The sequence below is a fragment of the Lepidochelys kempii genome, chromosome 6 (assembly GCF_965140285.1).
Source record: "Lepidochelys kempii isolate rLepKem1 chromosome 6, rLepKem1.hap1, whole genome shotgun sequence".
Classification (NCBI taxonomy): domain Eukaryota; kingdom Metazoa; phylum Chordata; order Testudines; family Cheloniidae; genus Lepidochelys; species Lepidochelys kempii.
This window is the reverse complement of record NC_136385.1, coordinates 57,745,162-57,762,935: the sequence shown is the minus strand read 5'-3', so window position 1 is coordinate 57,762,935 and position 17,774 is coordinate 57,745,162. Positions and strand designations below refer to the sequence as shown.

The 17,774-nt window shown below is 38.7% G+C and overlaps 1 long non-coding RNA gene across 10 annotated transcripts in view; it reads right to left on the bottom strand.

The window, feature by feature from the left end:
• Positions 1-17,774, bottom strand: part of LOC144930657 (uncharacterized) — a 99,250-nt gene that overhangs the window by 46,323 nt on the left and 35,153 nt on the right. For all 10 annotated transcript variants that reach the window (XR_013635946.1, XR_013635947.1, XR_013635948.1 and 7 more), the window contains one exon: positions 15,444-15,528. This is a non-coding gene — a long non-coding RNA (uncharacterized LOC144930657). The remainder of the gene's footprint in view (positions 1-15,443; positions 15,529-17,774) is intronic.

The following is a 17,774-nucleotide window of genomic DNA, read 5'->3' as shown; positions in this document are numbered from 1 at the left end:
TTAAACTATAGGAAAAATATTAAACTTGGTTTTAAATGTTTTATGCTGGAGATTTGGGCTAGCAGAAGAGATTCCCATAGAAATAAAATCATATCTAATTTGGGGAAACTAACAAAATGAAGGAAAACTCCCCTGCCTTTCCACAAAAGGGGGTAAACCAAGGTGGGGAATAATAAAAGAAAAAGCCAACTCTTCTCTCCTAATTCTTCAAATTGCTAAAATCAATTTGTGAATTTTGGGATGCACTGGGCAGGGAAGGGTTAATTAGGTTTTTTTGTTATGGAGAGGCTACACCAGCATCATTTGAAGTAAAAGTACTAGTTACGTGCCTGATCCTGTGAGATGCTGAGCACCCTCGAATCTAAGTCAGCTGTGCGTGAGCGCAAGGTGTTCAGCACTGGGAGGCTACACCTTGTGTCATGTGATACTATTGCAACAGATAAGGGACTGCTACTATTTCCACTCGGAATCACACTACTTCAAACCATAAACAGTCACTCCAGACTGAAATCTTGGGTACATAAACAGGGGAATCTCAAGCAGGTGTAGAGAGGTCATTTTCCTTCTGTATTTGGCATTAGTGCAACTGTTGCTGGAATGCTGTGTCCAGTTCTGGTGTCCACAATTCAATAATGACATTGTAAAATATTGAGAGTTCAGAGAAGAGCCATGAGAATGCTTCAAGGATTAGAAACATGCCAGTGATTGACTCAAAGAGCTCAATCTATTTAGCTTAATAGAGAGAAGGTTAAGGGGTGACTTGATTACAGACTGTAAGTACCTCCATGGGAAACAAATATTTAATAATAGGCTCTTGAATCTAACAGAGAAAGGTATAACACGATCCAATGGCTGGAAGCTGAAGTTAGACAAATTCAGACAGGAAATAAGGGGTACATTTTTAACAGTGAGACTTAGAGTAATTAACCATTGGAACAATTTACCAAGCGTTGTTGTGGATTCTCCATTACTGACAATTTTGAAATCAAGATTGGAGGTTTTTCTAAAACCTATGCTCTTAAGACAATGGTTTTCAATCTGTGGTTCGTGGAGCCCTGGAGGTACTCAGACTATTTCTAAGATTTCCAAAGGCATCCACATCTCCATGCAAAATTTTTTAGGGGTCTGCAAATGAAAAAAGGTTGAAAAATACTGTTCTAAGAATTATTTTGGGGAAGTTCTACACAGGAAGTCAGACTAGATGATCACAATGATCCTGTCTGGCCTTGTTTCAGAGTAACAGCCGTGTTAGTCTGTATTCGCAAAAAGAAAAGGAGTACTTGTAGCACCTTAGAGACTAACCAAAGCTCACGAAAGCTTATGCTCAAATAAATTGGCTAGTCTCTAAGGTGCCACAAGTACTCCTTTTCTGTCTGGCCTTGGAATCTATGACAATTCTATGAAATGTGGCCAACAAGATTTCAGCCCACATATAGAAGGATCTTTTTCTTTAAACAGAATCTGAAACTTATTTAAAATTTATTTAATAGGTTTTACTATTTTTAACTTATAGAACTAAAAAGTGCATTACTAATAAATAAAAGGTAGTGTTTTCAAGTGATTTTTTAATGTTCCTGTAACTGCTAACAAAGCAAATTTTTGTCAAGCTCAAATTCTGCAGTCCATTAATCATTAATGGAGACAGTTATTTAAATTAGAAATGGGTTTCTGTACATGGGAAGTTGCTGTTATTATCTACAAGCCCAATAAATCCTGTTTTAAAAGAGTCCGGCTTTACCGGGGTGACGATCTACAGAGTTGCTAATTTTACCCCATATTGCTAATTTTCATGGTCGAGCAAAATGTCTCACTACTTACCCAGATGAATTATTCTCATCTTTAAAAGTTCCTGGACATAAAGTGTTAAATAATCATTTTTACCAAATGCCTTCTTATTCCCAAGTCCCCTTTCATAAGTCCATAACTTAACCAAAGCCTGTATGTAGCCCACTGATGAGAACAGGAGGGAGAAAGAGTCAGAGGTTTTTTGGGGTTTTTTAATCCTAGCTCTGCCCTTATTCACTCACTGGGCAGATTTGGGCAAATCACATCCTCTGTGCCTCAATGCCCCCGATTGTAAAATGTGTATAGTAACAGTTACCTGCCTGCACTACAGGGATAGTGTAAGGATGAGCTAGTTAATATTTGTACAGCACTGTGAAAAATGAAATCACCCAATGCCTGTTGTGATTATTAGTTTTAGGGCAGGTGAACTATTCACATTACATTCAATGGATACTGAGCAGCTAAAAAACACCAAAGCATGGCTTTTCATATGTCCTCTCTGGACCTGATCATGTAAGTGATGGCCACATGGCTCTCCCACTGAAATCAGTCGCAGTTCCCTGCACAGAAGATTGGGGTCTAAATATTGTTTAACTTCATATTTGTGTAGTTTTACATTGAAGTGCAGTTCTGTTCAGAAAAGTGACTGTGTGGCTCCTTCTTATGCAATATAGCTGAGCCCTATGTGTTGTATGTTTTTGTTGTATGCTATATTGTACTGATCACAAGGGGGAAAATTAAGCATTTTAAGAGCAAAGATCTCCTTATTTTACTGTCAAACTCTGACCAAATCCTCCAGCTGGTGTAAATGGGTATGGATTATTGAGTTCAATGGTGTTTTTCTCATTTACTCCAGCACAGAATTTGGCTCACAGTATTTACACCTATTACACCAGAGAGAGAGAGACGAGAGCAAGAGCTCATTTCTACTTTGCCTTGCACAACATCAACAGCATCATCTTAAGTTCTGAGCACAGAGACTCTGTATTATCTCCGATATTATAAGCAGCAGAAAGACTAAGCTTGGTTTTCAGATCTTGAATTTGAGCATGGGATGGCATAAGTGTTTGAAAAGTCATCTTCTGACTTGTAAAACTAAGGAAAGTTGAAGGAGGCATTACCGAGAGTGAAATTCATCTCTATGCAGAGGGCCAACACACAAGAACTATGCATTGCTTCAGGCCCGGTGGATGGTGCAAAGGTTTTTGGCCAACTCTCTGCACAAGGGTGAATTTCACTCTGATGGAGATTAACTATGGATTCCAGCAGTTGTTTTTACAGTACCTTTTCTGGCTATTACCACACTTCAAATATCTGTGTCTTAAACTTTATTTTCAATATTTCTGTTTGTAGTTTTCAATTTTAATTTTTCTCTGAAAATAGCAAACATTCTAATGTACATATAGCAATGCATTGATTAGTGTATTTCCCCTAGCATCACAATCTTTGGAAATGCAGGGTTGGTTTGTTTATCATTAAAGACTGTTTTGCAAATTGTTTGCTTTATAGATTCCATCCTGACACTCGTGAATAAAAGGAAACTTAGGTGGTGAATTACTGGTGGTTCTTTTGTAAAGAGAAGTCACGTGAGCTTCAGTGGCCCCAGTCTTGCGATATGATGTAAGTGCCTGGCCCCCTGCACCCGTGCAGAGCCTGATTGATTTCAATGAGTGAAAGGCTCCTCCCACATCTCTATTGGGAGATGCACTATTGGGCCCTTTTTCATCATAGTTACGTTGGTGAAGACCTCCTCTCCCTGTATTTTAGTCCACCTATACATACAGATAAGCCTGCCTGCCCATCTGATATACAGTTCTCTATCCTATGGCAAAACAAAATCCCTAGTATTTTGAACAGATTTAATAGTTGTGGGTTTTTTGAAAGAATACAAGCTAAAGTAAAAAAAAATTAACAATCCTCCTTATCTGTATTATGTATTGTACCTTGGATTGTTAAAAAGGAAATACTTTTGAACAGTATATTTGCTTTTCACCAGACATGCTGGGTGTTTGTTTTTGCATTTTGCTCACTTTGAACTGTGAAACTAGACTGGTCAGCTTCTGGTTAGTTTCACTTGCCAGTTTTCAGCTATTAGGGAACACAAGGTTGTAGTGCTTGAGTTTTTGACACAATGTGGAAATACTGAAACTATTAAAAATCATGAAAACATTTCTATTAATATTCATTAAAAACATAAAATCTAAATTTGAGGCCTATGTTGGTCAGTGTCCCTTTAAACATTTTGTTGTTGTTTAACTCAGGCTATTTCATACAGTCAATTCTTAAGCAGGAATCTCTTGATATCAATGAAGACTACTTCTTAAACTGATGACATGATCTGGCCCCATGGATTTTGTAGTACATATTGGTTACTTTGCAAACTAAACTTCAGATGATAGATCTAAATTCAAAAAGGAACACAAAATTCTTCCTCTGCTGATAGAGGTAAACTCAGTAATGCTACTTTAGCTCAAAAGAAAGTTCTATAGGCTTGTAAGTGAATTTTCAAGTTCTTCTAACAGCCAAGAGATTGAGGCTGGGAACAGCTTGTCTTCATTGTAATTTGAGGGGGGTTAGAAAGACCAAATGGACAAATTGTTCACCCAGGCACATCAGTGAACTTACTTAAGTGAATGAGGTTACTTAGGATTTACATCAGTGTAACTGAGAGCAGGATTTATGACCATCAAGATATCTCCTATTATAGCTTCATTGACAGACAGGTCTTGTACTGTTTGGTTCAAATTTTCTATTAGGTTGTAGATGAAAAAATATTAATTCGGAGTAAAACCCTTTTGAATTAGTAGAAATTCTTCAACTTAAAAAAACAACTATCAAATGTACTGATAACACACCAACTGTTACTATCCTATTGGTAACTAGCTCCTCAAGTAGTAGGCTCATTGGTTGATAGGTTGATAAGATTGATAAGCTTCTGGTCTACAAATTAGGGCAAGTCAATAAAATCTCCAAAACAATGCTATACTGATTACCTCTTTGCCTAGGAAAGTTATTAACTGGAAGACTAAGTGGGGCAATCAACTGAAAAGTGACTATGGAAATGCCCCTTGGTAGTGCATATATCTGCTCCTTATATGTCTTCTGAGTCACATTGACTTAATTTACCTAGTAATATTCTGCCCTTGACACACAACTCCTGCTGACGTCAATGAGAGTTCCCATCACATATTACAGCCACTGTATGACTCTTGGGTTTTAATTCTGTTAGTACTGTGCATTCAATATATCAGCAGAAGGGAGAGTTCCATTCCACTCTTCCTTGTGCATGATCCAGCAGGTTGCAACTCTCTTCTGGTTCCAGATCTTTGATATCTGATGATGGGATGCAACACAAAAGAACATAGCCAGATTTCAAATGCCATGTTGAGCCGGCAGCGCCATTAGTCTCAGAGGGGAGGAGGGAAGAAATAACGTTTTGATTTACAAACACTAACAGCAAATACAACATGATGTGGAATAAATTGGGATGCTTTGAATATTTTCTGCAGGTGCTACCTACTTACCATGTAACTTTGCTCTTCTTATTTTTCTTAGAAAAAAAAACATATTAATTGCTATATCTAGCATGAGAAGTGGACATTTCTGATATACCAAAGAATGAAGTCAAACCATTGACTTAAGAAACAAATGATACACCAAAGAAATCAGGTTCTCAGTGATCACTGCTCCCATATAAGGAACAAAATATATGAATAAAAACAGTGTGAAAAGATGTAACTAGAGATTTAGGGTTTGATCCAACTTCCATTTTCTTTAATTGAAATTGGAATAAACACTTCAGGCCTAATTTTCCATCGTTCTTGCTCCTTGTTCAGTCAATTACTCCTGGGAAAAATGGGCCTATTTCAGCACTGTGTAACTCCAGCTTTATCCTGGTGAATAACTCTTTAGACCTACTGAGTGCAAAGTAGGTGTAAAATGCTGCCAGATCAGAAGAGTAGTGTTTTGCACCCAGTTTGTTCTCACTTTGTACAAGAGTAAATGGTTGCACATGGCAGTGGAGAATCAGACCTGGAAACTGAAATCAAAGTTCTTCTATTATGGATAGGAAAAAAAATAACCCCTGGTTCCCTTGCAAAACAGTGATAAAATCATCCCATGTAGCTCTTCAGGGAGAATATTTCTTTAAAGTAATAACTAGATAGATTCATAACCCTTGATTTTTGCCCACTGGGCAGATGCAGAGATCCTCTGTTGTCAGTCACTAGCCTGCATTTGTAGGAATCTCTTGGTGAACCAAAGGGTTAACTTGCTAAACATAGGATGAAGAATCTAAGGAGTTACATTTCTAAACATGAGACAAAACTGCTGAGTATCATAACCAGAAATGTCCAAATTGTAGAGTTACCTATAAAAGCAAATTACCTCACCCTGATTTATCACCAATTCCAGTTGGTTACCGTTATTGTGATGGGAATTTTTATTAAAAGCAGGATGGAGCACTGTGTGAGCTTGGCTTTGGGCAGGAATACAATTATTATTATCTTTCTGCTGAATTAACATATTTTTAATATTAGTGATTAAAATATGGACCACAAAACCTAATATTAATATAGGATTAAGCACTGAAAAAACTGTTCACTGTGTACACTAAGAGTGTGGCAAATATATACACACTAGCACAGACAGAGATGCACACTCACCTGTGTATGTACACAGTACAGACCAGCACAGACAGACAGACACACCCCTGCACACACACAGTGCACACTGCAAAGACCGATAAACACACCATTGGGCACATCTTATAGACTGGCAGAAATAGACCTACACATTCCAGGATATCTGCAGTACAGACTGGTACAAAAAGACAAACACACCCTGGAATACATATGGTGCAGATGGGCAAAGACATACAGATGTGCCCCGGAATGCACAAAGTACATGTCCCTGAATGCACATAACACAGAGAGACCTCTAAATATGCATTGTGTATAGGCACAAACACACTTGAATACCTAAAAATATGTACAATAATCTCTACTGCATATATACACACATATAGATGCATACACACCTATTTGTACATGCACAGGTTCACATACATACGCTCATACAACACAGTTATATGGTTACACTCATATAGCATTAACAAAGATGCAGGCATTTGCTAGTATACACACATTCCCCTCTTTCCTATTTATCTGCCTGAATTAGACTGCAAGCTCCTTGTGGAACTCTGCTTTGCTTTGTTTTGTTTTGGTAAAAAGACTGTCCATGTACAACTGCTCCCCATAAATAACAACAATTATAGTACATACAGGTACACTCTTCTGTGTACATACTGGCACTTACATACATTCCAGAGATAGATTCCTTTTTGGCAGAGAAATCTCAGATATTTTTTCTCCAACAAATATGCCTCACTCTCTTTGTGAGCTGTCGTGTCCTTCAGCAAAGAGTGGGATGTAAGAAGCAAAAATATCAGATTTTAAGTCATGACTGCTTAGATTAAATTTATAAAGACCTCAAACCCTCCCCGCCCCACACTCAATTCTGCTTCCCCAACCTTTATTCAAAGGCAGCAGCTCTGATTCCCATCTGTGGCCCCTTCATGAATGGTTTGACTTGAAGTTCAAAGCATGGAGGGGCGAATACAGTGAATCCCTTGGTAAGCACTTGCAAGCCTGGGCTAAAAGAATGTTGTTGGTATATGTGGTGTTATTATTTATATAGTGCTGTAGGTGTGCATGTCAGAAAATGGTCCACGCCCAGAGAATCTAGTGGTCTAAATTAGACCAACAACACAATAGATCATTGTGCATGTGGGACAGAGTGAACAATGGAACGGGGATCTTGTTTTGGGGGAATGTGTTTTTTTCTACAGAGAGCAGATCATAATTATTGTTTTGTTTCACATATTTCTTATCAATGTTTGAACCTATCTTTTGTCAATTAAATTCCTTTGGTTGGTTAACTCTGAAATGTCTTCCAGAAGAAACTTGTTCTGAAGAGGGATCTGAAGAAAGAGACAGTGGCTTAAATGGCGCACAAAAGAGAGAGTCTGTTCCAAGAATAAGAGGGATTCTAGAAGGAGATAGGAAGATGAGAGTGGTGAAGGATGCAAAAGGAGCAGTTGGAAGAAGGATTATGTAGAAAGGCAAGAACATGATGTAAAATGAAGGTTAGTAATCCCCCTTTTTCATATTGCTTTGAGGGTCTATACTTTAGTCAACATACCTTTCTCTGCAGCATTAAAGCATCTTTCTGAAGTATTCTTTTGGAAATAGTTCAATGCTAAAAGAATCTCTGGTGAAAGCCACCTGGAGTTATTACGATTATTACTAATGATCATTTAAATTATGGTAGTAGCTAGAGGCCAACCAGTTCAGGTCCCATTGTGCTAGGTGTTGTACAATCATATAAATATTGACTGTCTCTGCCCCCAACGAGTCTAAAATACAAAAGACAAGGCACCACGAAACAGAGATTAGGGGATGTAGGTCCTAGTCCCAGTTCTAACATGACTTATGAAGTAAAAAGCAGACAGAGGATGCAACCAGGTATAATCCTCACTGGAGAACACCAGAAACAAATTCAGGCAAACTGTCTTGCTTGGAAGTAGCACGTTTGATTGTACAGTTCACACTTCCCATTCTGGTTCATGTCTGTCACTTTGGTCCACAAGTTAACATTATGAGTCTATATATACTATATATATATACTGTCCTCTCAGATATTCAAATGCATTCTCTTTTAGTGCACCATGGCATCAGTTATTAATATTTGATGTTTAGAAGAAATCATTTGTGAAAACAGGCATGTTTTAGAGATATTAATGATAAAGCAACACTTTGGAAAGTTATATGAAAAGAAAAAGGAATGGCTCTTGTTGATTAAATCAGATCATACCTGTCTGAAGCAAACAACTGATTTTTTTTAAAAAAAAAAAACTTTAAAATATTAACATTTTCCAGTATGATGCACTGGATAGGGGGATGAACTCCCACATGTTCTTTTGGCCACAAATATCCCCCTACACATTGTGCAATTCACATGTGTTGTGCAGTGTGCTATAAACTGTTTATTTCCTTGGCTGCCCATAAAGCTGGACAGTTCAGTTTGGAAGGAATACCTGTGCATATGTAGTTTGTAAAGCACTTTGGGAATATTCACAATGAATACACAGTGTTGGCCAAAACCCAAAGGGAACAAATAATAGATGTAATATATGATTTTAGCATCCGAACAGTTAAAATGTGTCATTCTGAGAGCTGAACTCCTGCCTGCTTTGAATCAGATGTCCCCAAAATCCTGGTGTGGGTTTGTTTGGGTATGTGCACGTGCGAACACACATATAAGAATATACTTTGCCTATGGAAATCTGATATGTAATTTGCAGGTAGTCTGGTCTGCTCAGATGAGCTGATGAAAAATATACAGTGGAGTAGTCTGTAAATGTAATTCCCTACAGTACCAGGCTTGGGGAGTCTTTGAGAAGATCTGCTGGGAAAATCAAGAAGAAATCTGTTCAAGACATTTACTATACTAACAGGGGTAAGGATTCTGCAAGACCTGCTGAATTAGTGAGAAAGCAAAGCATTTTTCAGTCCTGGTCAAGGCATTCTAGAAGCAGATTTAAGATCAACGACTGAAGGAATCAAGTTTCTGTTCAAACTGGAATCTTTCCATGGTCACCAAATTGTAGTTATATATTTTTGATATTAATATTTGAAAATATGTATGTGCACTTAAGTTCAATCTTAATAACTTTATCTCATCATTTAGCAGATTTGTATTAACATCATCTTGTGAGTAATTTGAGTTCCTTTTTTAATTAAAATTAACAATAACAATAAAAAAATACAAAAAGACCAACAATCTGGTATGATTACCATACACACTCCCAAAACCAGATCATGATACTTGAGAAGTTATTGTTTCCTTTAGAAATGAACCCTGGAAAAATAGGGCCAGATACTGATCTCACAGAGATCAATGGCATGATTCCCATTGATTGAAATGAGAAGAGCACTGGCCCTTAGTCCTCTAAAAATGAGAAGAACCCTTGATAATATTGTCAGGTGCCCTATAACATGTAGCACATGGACAGAGCATGACAGGGACAAAAGGATGGATGTTTCAGACCAGCAACATCAACATTCCCGTGTGTCCTCCAAACCGTCTCATCATTGCACGTGTAAAAAAAGGCATTGAAACAATTTGTACTTAAAGGGACATGGCTGGGTTAAAACACAAATTCCTTTTCTCTGCTACTGATCACATTTTAGATTCTGTAAACGTTTTCTGGATGGAATAGTCTCATGGACTTGTCTTCCTGCCCATCGTTCACTTTCTGCACCTCACTCAGTGCAAACAGGAAAGCTAGAATAGACAGATTCATTTTATTATTTTTAGCCAAATTCACTTTCTGATTCTTTGATACCAGCACAGGGCTATTTGTGTTTAGGTCAAAGAACTTAAGGGAAAGCTGACATAAAAAAAACTATTCCCATTATTTTTTTGGAAAAATGTCATTAAAATATTTCTATTCATCTTCAGTTTTATAAAATTTCTTTTAAAAGAGAAATCTAAGTTTGGAAACAACTCCTTTCATTGTCCCCTTTTTAGCTATGGATAGATGCAACTGACAGAAAAATGGACAAGTAGTTTGTGATATACCTCTATGGGAAAATGGCTTTTGCTGTATTTCCATCTAACTTGCCTTGAATGCAAAAGTTTCAAAATCCTTCAAGTGTATACAAATATCAAAAGGAAGTATTTTTATTTTATTTTTATAATCAATTGGTTTCTGAAAAATCCAATAGATGGGCAACTAACAGAAAATTGTATTAATGTTGCTATATACCACATAGTATAGTATCAATATAGCAGAGGAATCTTGGTGCTATTAATATCTTACAGTCATGTCATTATTGAGGTCCTGCCGACATATTAGTACTAATAACGTATGGTTTTACTAATATTATGGCTGTTTAAGATATTGGATTTTAAACAAAAAATAGTTAACGTTTAAATGGGATCATTTGAACATTATATTATAAAACAAAAGAGGAGAGAATGAAGGGCTGGGTGCCTTCTGGGGTGTACTGTGTGGTCACCAATGACCTGAAGTGAATTTGAACCAGTGACCTTGAAAGGAAAGTTTCTGTAGGTAGGATAGCTAGGTCACTGCTTTGAATCAAGCCAAAACTGGCAGTGCCCAGAGGCAGTGAAGGATGTTAACACCTTCTGTGTGAAATGAGTCTGGCAGTCTCAGTCCATTCGCCAATGGACAACTGACCACATCACTAAACACACCCATAGAGTTAGCCCCGCTGTTGGCACTCTCAGCAGAGAAGAAAAGGGTTGAGTGGGTCACAGATATTAAACATGCCTCTAAAGAAGGTCACACTTAGGCAAAACTTGTACTGCTCTTGGTCAGTGCTGAGCCTATTATGCAGATAGTGGCATGCTATAAATACTATAGATTGGATAATTGGAAGGATGAGGCCTGTTGGCAAACCACTCTGGCTCCACTGCCACACTTTTTGGAGTCACCAGATATCCTTAAACTAATCACAGCTGTGAAATATATAATTGATGCTATATTATTCCTCTCGCATACTGTATTGGCCCAGGCACATTCAGACAGGCCTTGACTGCAAACTCAGAAACAAATTAATTTTAGTGATGGGTTCATGCTTCAGAATTCAGATCACAATCCAGATTCTGAATGCACCCAAGTGAGGAAATGTTTGGAATTGGGTTTTGGTTCCAACCATTGAGAGAAGGGCCTGCTGCAAATTTCTTGTCTGGGACTGAGCTGCCAATTATTTTTTTAAAACCATGGCTGCATTTCTAGTTTTCAGGCCTTTGTGAGTGAAGAACTGGGGAAATCTGCACCTCTTGATAGACACTGTCAGATGAGTTATGGAATTTAAACATTTGTAGTGGGGTTCATAGGTTTTATATTAGTAGCTGGCAAGCTATTTGCCACACACAATTTATTGGATGTATTTAGCCTGCTATTTTTCATGAATTATTAATGAACAGACATATTTTTACAGATTATTCAATGGATGGTTGATGCCAACCTATGTCAGCATACAAGGTTGTTCACAAACAATTTGCCAAGACAATTGCTTTGAGTATTTTGAGAATTCAGTATTGCTGATTTGATATTCACATTGTGATTTGTCACTCAAGTCACATGACATTGCTTCTGCTATCTGACTGGATAGCTCCCACTCACCAAGGAGCTTTCAGGATGGCTGCGTGAAGATTTCCAGTTTAGACACTCCGGTGGATACATATTTGTATGAGTATATGCAACACTTCTTTTTCACAAACAAAATATCATCCTTATGCATGTTTCTGGAAAGTGAATAAGTGGGGTCTCAAATGCCACCAAAGCAAATAGATAGTTTTTATTCAAACAAAAGTTTGCTTTTATATTTTTTAGTGTTTGCCAATCAATGTACACTAACTTCCATTGACAGAATCATTTCCAACAGATATGGACTCCCAGATGAGTACATATTTGCTAAAACTTTGTAATATTTATAATAAAAATACTTTCATGGCTATGTATGCATGACATCCTGACAGCCTCTGTACTCAGTGGGACCCAGTATATGTATCACAGGCCAGAAATTAGCCCCAAATATTGTTTAATCCCAACAGGAGTTTATTTTCAATCAACTGATTGTCAGGGGGAGGGGAAATATTACAAATGTAGGGCCATAACTTGCCTCAGATATCCCAGCAGAGCTCTTACTGATCTCAAGAGTTAATTAAGTCCATGTGATTGGAAGATTCTCCACAAATACACAATGGAAATTAAGGCTATAGCTTTCTTCTGAGCTTCTTCCAAACCACCAATTTGTCATTACATAGAGCCAAATCTTATTTGCCTTACTCACTCATTGAATTAAATGGGATAACTTGCGTGAGTAAAGCAAGTAGAATTTGGGTCATAATATAATTTGTACAAATATCACTCCAACATGAAACCTTGGAACAGCAAAAATATTATTGACATTTATCTACGCTTTATTTACTCATCCAAAATGTCTCCATGAATGGACACACAAAAGATGAGTCAACAAAATCCTAATAGATGATCATTAACCTACACTGCATGGTCTCATCTTTAATTTCCCTCAGAGACATTTCAGTGTCTGCTTAATACATATGTATAATTTGTTTCACTGACTACTTCTACCTGTAGCTTTGTAAAATATTAATAATCATCATAATAATTTAAAAGAAACAGTCTCTCAGTTAGTAAAATAATCAGTAGAAGGAAACCACTTCTCCCTGGTTAGCAATAACTTTCCTAAAACTGTGCAGGTAAATGGTCCAACCTGAAGCCACTTGGGACACAGAATTGCCACTGAATTGAATAGGCTGAATTCAAAGAGAGCTTACACGGGCATAAAGAGGGCAACCGAGGGAGCAAGTCCAACAAGCAGGGATGCCAAACTACCATGCTCTCCCATGTGCAGGAGGCCATTAAGGGATGAGAGCAGCACAGAACTAGGGACAGCTGACCAAGGAGGATGAGAAATGTGTTGACCTAGAGCATCTTTTCAGCTGCCTCTGCTGCGGGATTCCTATGGAACATGGTTGTAAACTAGAGCTGCAAAAAATCTGAGGGAGGGTAGCAGTGGTTCCACCATCTGCCTTCCCATGTGTTGAATTCCCCACCTAGATTTGTGCAGACCTGTGTATAATTTATGTTTCCCTGTACTGCCGTTACTGAATCTGGCCACAGTGACTCTGGCAACAGGATCTATTAGTGAATCTGGCTACTGGATTGGGCTCCCATGTATCTTTTTTCCCCTTATTTATCATTCTCTCTACCTATGCCCTCCCCTGCTACATTACTAAGGGAGCTGGCGTTAATTAATTAAACACAAATAATATTTATAAAGTACTCTTTCCTCACTTTTGGGGAGGCAGTGTGCAAGCAATTCAAACAGAGTAAAATAACAAACCAATCGAATTCTAGTCCTTAAAAACCCTTGGCGGGGGAAAGGACTGTTCTCACCCCTGGATAGGATGAATGGATGTAGGTGGTCCAGGTGGAGCAAGATCAACCTCCACCCTCCTGCCACCTCTAAGAGCCACCCCACAATGGCTCAGTCAACTGCAAGATTTGGACACAAAGATACAGTTCCTAGAGGTGGATCGCACCAGAGCATGGATACAACTCAATGAGCAGATCTCCAATGCAGCAGGTCTCTCTTCATTAATGGTTTTAAAAAACACTGGGGCTGAGATTTTCATAAACACACAACTCCTATTAACCTTAATCCCCTAGACAGTTTTGAAAATCTCCACCTGGTTCTCATTGTTCACTTCCCTGCTAATATGCCAACAACAACAAGGGCGTAAACACAACTCTGAGCCTATTAACTTCTGTTGGCTCTGCAACAGTGAGAGGTAGAATTATTTTCACGGAACCAACAAAGATAGCAATATTCTGTTAGAGGGTTGGGAGGGGGCAGGGTTGGGATGGTGTCAGAAAATAGATCTTTGGTGCCCCTGCTGGGACTTGAGGTTCTTCAGGTTTTACAGCTCCCCACCATTATTCTCAGCGGCAAGCTGCTTCCTCCTCCAGTCAAAATCACCACCTTTGTGGCTGAGGATAACTGAAGAGGGTGCCCTTAGAAAGCCCAATAACATTAAGTCAGCTAGAGAAGTCATTGTTTAGCAATGCCAGACACTGTCTCCCCTCTGGTTTCAGAGTAGCAGCCGTGTTAGTCTGTATTCGCAAAAAGAAAAGGAGTACTTGTGGCACCTTAGAGACTAACCAATTTATTTGAGCATAAGCTTTCGTGAGCTACAGCTCACCCAACCCAGAAAGCAAGGAACTGGGAAGGCGAACAAAACCTGGGCCTACTGCATGGCACTGCAGACCATTAATCGGCATTAGGTCACAAGGCTGGACAACTTGTGTGGCATTTCGAGGAGGGAACTGGGCGGTGAAGATAAGAGCCATTTACAATTAGAAAGATATTCTCCATCCATCATAAAGAGAGAACATTCAGGCTGGACAACATACAACATTTCTGAAAGAGTCAGACCTAGCAGTCTCTGCAACAGTATACCTAGCAAGGTGGCGGAAGTTCCATAGCTTGGTTCATTTAAGACTGGTCTTGGGGAAATCTATGAAGAGTAGACTGTAAAGAACAATCCTACCCTACCCAGATTGTGAAGAAATAATCTAAAAGGTCTTTTTGATCTCCAGTTTCTGCAATTCTAATTCAATTATAAGAAAGATAAAAGGTGGGGCTTATTTGACCAGTGCATGTGCAAATGACTGTGTTGATGTGTACGCAGATACACTTAATTTATTAGACATATACTGGAATATGTATTGCACTTTATCAGTAATTAAACAATTATAGATTATCTATTTTATATATGTGTATATATACCTACACCCACAGCTATGCTTCCTCCTTCCCAACTTCTGCCTTGCACTTTCCTTGGCAGTTGTAATTACTGGAGGAAGGAGCTGAGGGACATTTAGCATGGTGGGGAGAGAGCTAAGGTCCTTGAAGGACAAACCATGGCCAAAGGAGTATATAGTGGTGCTCGCATTTCAGGGAGCCTCAAGTAGGAACAATTGCACATAAACAACTTCTGGTAGGAAGAAGGGAATCCAAGAAGCTAGAAGCACCCACCTGCAAGTAGAAAAGCTGTGAAGGATACAACTGAGGAGAAGAAGACCCTCCTTCTCTGGGTTAGCTGCAGCCTCATCAAGGGGACCTGTGGAAAGAATGTGGTCCATGGTGAGAAAAGGGAGGATACAATATCAAGAAGCATTTGAATGATCTGGTAAGCTGGCAACAGAAGCTGCTTCTCCACCAGCAGCTGAGGCATCAGTTTCAAGGTCTTGATGGCCACTGTCTTGGTCACAGGATGAGCTAGACCTGTGTTCACAAGTTTTAGATAGCTGTAAACATCTCTATCCTGTAAAGGCTTTGTTTGTAATGTGCCATGCATAGTAACCAGTGGTGACAATATCTCATCATTCCTACAGAGCGTATGGCTCCCTTCATATTTAACCATTAATGGTTGTGATCATATATAGTGGTTGCTTTGGGGTTTCTATGCAAATAATGCCAGCCCATAGAGCTCCATTTCAGCATATCCCCAGCTCCAGTAATGCTGCATCTTATTTCAAGAAGGGCAAATTTCTAGGGAAGGCCCGAATAGTTATGGGAAGTGTTCTCAACAACAAACAAGGTAAAGGAAAGGAAATCAAAGTGGCAAGGCACCAAACATAGCAATCGAGTCAAGCAGAGAATGACTGGGGAGTGAGCTAAAGACTGAAAAAGCTGATGACCAGAAACATTCCAGAATGGAGACAGTAGCATCATACCGAGCAGAGCCTACCTCACAGCTAGTATGGCTTCCATTACCAAAGAAAACATCTGAGCTAATGCATGAAAGAGGCACTCCAAAAGAAAAACAGTAAGCTTGTGTCCTTCCACTTTGTTTATTTTTTTATGTGAGAAATTCTGGGTTTGTCTACCCTCTTTTTCTTTACAGATTCTATAGGCAACTGAAGAGTTAATGAGATCACGATATCACCACTGCCTATCATGCTGAGAAATATTATCTCATTGTTTCCTTGTACTCCCTTTCAGTCTGTATCCCTCTCTTGTCTCTTGTCTTATACTTAGTCCCTGCCCCTTTAATCTTATAATCTGTTTTTTTGTGTTGTGTTTGTACAGTATCAAGCACAATGGCATTGTTCAAGATTAAGCACTTCATCCCTTCCCTTCTCCAGGTCCCTTAAGGAGACCTCCTGTGAATTCAGGAAAAATATGAGTTGATTTTCCTGATCCTTCATAAGGTAAAAACAAGCAGTTAAAGTAAGTGAAAAATGCATGTGTGTATGTGGGGGAGGGACCCCAAAATCTTTCAAGCCTTCATATAGCAGCAAAGCAAGGCCATGTTTTCCCTTTGCGGAGAACCTTTAACAATAGTTAATGAGGAGAGCAAGAAAGAAAACTGCCTATTTTGGAAAGGAAACGTTAGATGTTGTCGTTTGTAACTGGCCATTCATGGGGTTAGCAGGGTTAGATGGGGTTAGCAGGCTATACTAGTGAGATAAGAAAACAATTTGTCACAAGTAAACTGAATCCATACTTGTGATTCAGTGGCCCCACACTTAGGGATAGTCCACCCAAAGTATGTCTGCTTATTGAAGCTTCCATGAAGCTGAAATCCATCTAATTTAAATACCGAATGCCATCTGAGACATAAAACGTTTTGCCCAATGTCACACAGTGAGTGGCAGAGTACGGTTTCCTAATCCTTTGTTCTAGCCACTGGACATAACATTCTGTAGTGGGGCTGGTCTTGTGTATATGCCAGTGGAGGAGAAATACGGGGAGCGATCAGAAGAGTGGAAGGAACAGGTAACACTTCCAACACATGCTCAACTTAGAGCATTTTCTCGCCTCTTTTTTTGAAATGGGCCGTTGTCTCCAACATAAAATTTCACCCACTAGCAAATCCCTCTTTAGTATCAGAACCAAACCTATTGTCTATTGTTGCTATTTACAGTTGAATAGCTATCCTGTTTAACTCCAAAGCCAACTGCACTTCAGTAATAGTAAAGCCATCTTTGTATATGTTTTAAAATCAATTTTGGATCCTTTGGTATGAAGACCACTCTAGAAATGTAAGAAAATAATCTTTGTTTAGGTGAAAAATACGTAAAGCTAAATTCTTCTCTCAGACGCTTAAGTCAATGGGAGAGGCACGGATGTGTCTGAGAGCAGAATTTGATCCTTATCATTTTGCATAATTGTCATTTGTGCACAAGCAACATGTCTTAATATCCCTTTCTATTTTTTCAGCTTCAATTTGCCTTTTCTTATGTATGCACACAGTACCTCACACTCACATAAAGTGTTTTATAAAAACAGATTGATTTCTCCTAGCTTGTGTTTTAATATTGTTGACAATGGCCTTAAATTCCTTTGGCCCACAGTACAGAC